A 3549-nucleotide genomic window follows, 5' to 3' on the forward strand; every position below is an offset into this window, starting at 1 on the left:
AAATTCACCCCCTCTGTCCGTCTGGAGCTTTCTAGGTTTTCGGCCTTCACTGAAAATAGCTTTAAAAGCCCTGGCCACTTCCCTACCCTTTTTGTCTTTTAGAGGTACACACCATGCGTATTTAGATAGAATATCCACAACTGTCAATATGTACTTGTAGTCATCGTTGTATTTAGAAAACTGCTGCAAGTCCACTAGATCGGCTTGCCATTGTACATCAACCCCTGAAACAACCGTCTTGTTTCTTTTAAAGTGTATCCTCGCAGGTTTATGCCGAGTGTAAGCATCCTGCTCTGACAGCCATGTCTTCACTTGTCTTTTACTCAACTCTTTAGTGTTCTGCCAGGCCTCTTGATATCGAGGTTCTACACCACCATAGCTCCCTACATTCCCTGGCGTATAATATATTTTCTTTAGGATTTTCTCATGTTCCGCCATGGTGCTACTTAACACAGGTATGAACACACATTTTTTCAAACAAAATTCTTTTATTGATCGTTTTCAGTACAGACACATGTGATACAGGAAACGCTGACATCGCCTAGATGCATGTTCTCAATGGTCCTGGCCTGTACAAATAAGAGGGGACAATACTTTAATAAAACTGAGCATTAAGTAAAACAAACTAATCATACAAAATAAAAGACATATGGCTCACCATCTTGGGAACCTCCTCATTTACATTTTGCTCTTCAGGCATGGCCGTGGTTACCAGACCACTATCCATACATTCCTCCCCACCTTCAGCTGCTGATGTAACGCTTACATCCCTTAAGTAATCCTCTGTAGGGCTGGATGGCCATGGTGTCTCACGATCTTTGCACATCCAACAACTCTGATCGACACACCGGTACTCCCGAGGCCTGTTTGACATGAAAGATAGGGAGCCACACTCATCAGCACCCTTATTCAGCTGATGCTTCTTATTCACCCTTTTTTCCCTACGCAGCTTTGGTTTCACAGGAGCTTCTGTTTCAGAATCTGATGATGATGAACTCACGTTTCTGGGATTGGGGGGTACTCGTTCTCTCCCCTCAGGTTTCACAATCACCTCTTCAGACTCTCGGGGTCCAGTTCCCATAGATGGTTCTTCGACCGATTCGTCCTGCTCCTCAGCTGCTGTTTTCTCTGTAGGTATTGTAAGTACACAGCCATCAGTGACATCCTCCTCACTCTCAGATGCTGATGTGAAACACACAGCCCTACAATAAGAGTAATGATTCTGGCTAGGACTCGGCGTCTCACATTCACATGATGACCAATCTTCGCTCGAACTGCAGCACTTGAGCACACGATAGGATACCCTTGGCCTGGATGACCACTGCTCAGATCCGCACCCACACTCATCAGAATAAGTATACTCCCCACATGAACTATCACAACATTGCTCATCACACCAATCAAAGTGGGGTCTGCTCCTAACCCGTTGCTTTTTCCTACGCAGCTTTGGTTTCACAGGAGCTTCTGTTTCAGAATCTGATGATGATGAACTCACGTTTCTCTGCTTTAGGGCTGTTACTGGTGGTTCTCGGCTCTCAGATTCCCACTCTACTTCTTGAGGGTCTCTGTTCTCCGTTTCCACAGGCACACCTTCAGGAGTGGCACAGGAGTCCAGATCTAGTCCATTTTTCAGGCTCGAGGGTGGAGAGTAGGAGAGGCTCCTCATTACACCATATTTGGAACGACCCCTTCTAGGTTTCACTGGTGCAATCGGTAAAGGTAGGGTCATGGGGCATAAGGGTGTCCTGTAGTCAGACATCCTCTCTGCAAAAGTGTACAACAACCCCTTTTGCAGGAACCTACACCCTAGCCTGCTACTTATATCCTACAGTATCCCTTTTCAACCAATAAGAGCTCAATGACACGCAGGGTGGGACCTCGTTCCTATTGGTCCTCACAGGTCAGGTGGGTAGCCCTCATAGTACAGGAGGCTCTGGGCATGCCTGGAGATGTTCTCTGGAGGGTTTTCAACTCCTCCCTGCTGTGGTGACGTCATGCCCTTCAGGGGGAGGGGTTTGATGATGTCTTGCCCTTCAGTGGGTGGGGCTTGATGACATCTTGCCCTTACTAGGCTCTGACTTCACTTGCCCTTACTTAGGCTCCGCCCAGGTATGTATATAAACTACTACTGCTGGGCTCTGGCGCTGAAACCACATGCTCAGGGACACTTCACGGATCCCATGGCTGAACCAGTTCTGCTGCCCAAACTGGTGATCCTCCCCGCCAGGGTTGCCCAGAAGGTGCAATTGGATGTAACCCAAGTGCCAGACAGCATTAGCACCATGCAGGGAAGCACAAATTACAGGCTGTTCAAGCCGATACAATACTGGGGAAGCCATGGAATTTGAAGCAACAAATGATAATACATTACAATCAGGCCTAAGGGAGGACATGGGGCAGGAAGAAGGCTCTCCAAATGTTTCCTGAAGCTGGGCAGGGGTGAACTCAACCAATCCTTTGGATGGGAGACCAATGGGAGGGGGAAAGGCCCCCCCTTCCCAAAACAAAGAAGCCACAGAAAACAGGGTAACGCAACAATAACAGACCACAGGAGGAGGAGAAACCGTGTACATTTTATATACAGGTGAAACTCGGAAAATTAGAATATCGTGCAAAAGTCCATTAATTTCAGTAATGCAAATTAAAAGGTGAAACTGATATATGAGACAGACGCATTACATGCAAAGCGAGATAAGTCAAGCCTTAATTTGTTATAATTGTGATGATCATGGCGTACAGCTCATGAAAACCCCAAATCCACAATCCCAGAAAATTAGAATATTACATGGAACCAAGAAGACAAGGATTGTAGAACAGAACAATATCGGACCTCTGAAAAGTATAAGCATGCATATGTATTCAGTACTTGGTTTGGGCCCCTTTTGCAGCAATTACTGCCTCAATGCAGTGTGGCATGGATGCTATCAGCCTGTGGCACTGATGAGGTGTTATGGAAGACCAGGATGCTTCATTAGCGGCCTTCAGCTCTTCTGCATTGTTTGGTCTCATGTCTCTCATCCTTCTCTTGGCAATGCCCCATAGATTCTCTATGGGGTCAGGTCAGGCGAGTTTGCTGGCCAATCAAGCACAGTACACTGTATACTTTTCGGAGGTCCGATATTGTTCTATTCTACAATCCTTGTCGTCTTGCTTCCATGTAATATTCTAATTTTCTGGGATTGTGGATTTGGGGTTTTCATGAGCTGTACGCCATGATCATCCCAATTATAACAAATTAAGGCTTGACTTATCTCGCTTTGCATGTAATGCGTCTGTCTCATATATCAGTTTCACCTTTTAATTTGCATTACTGAAATTAATGGACTTTTGCACGATATTCTAATTTTCCGAGTTTCACCTGTATATGCAAAAGGAGCACAATATATCACTTGTACTGAAAACAGATAGGAATGGAATCCAGTTATAATGGAGAGCTCCAGAAGCCCTCTGTGACCATTAGGTAATAGACCTTGGAGTATATTGGGGAGTGGTGGACTAGGACCAGGAAGACCCAAGTTCAAATCCCCATTCAGCCATGACACTCACTGG

At 45.7% G+C, this 3549-nt stretch overlaps 1 long non-coding RNA gene across 1 annotated transcript; it reads right to left on the minus strand.

Annotated features, from left to right (window-relative positions):
* Positions 1-468: 468 nt before the first annotated feature.
* Positions 469-1050, minus strand: LOC128339962 (uncharacterized). The gene is made up of 3 exons (XR_008313361.1): positions 1001-1050; positions 659-863; positions 469-569 (listed from the first exon to the last, which is right to left on the minus strand). It is a non-coding gene; the product is annotated as an uncharacterized LOC128339962 (long non-coding RNA).
* Between the last annotated feature and the right edge of the window lie 2499 nt (positions 1051-3549).

Source organism: Hemicordylus capensis, chromosome 1 (assembly GCF_027244095.1).
Source record: "Hemicordylus capensis ecotype Gifberg chromosome 1, rHemCap1.1.pri, whole genome shotgun sequence".
Lineage (NCBI taxonomy): Eukaryota > Metazoa > Chordata > Lepidosauria > Squamata > Cordylidae > Hemicordylus > Hemicordylus capensis.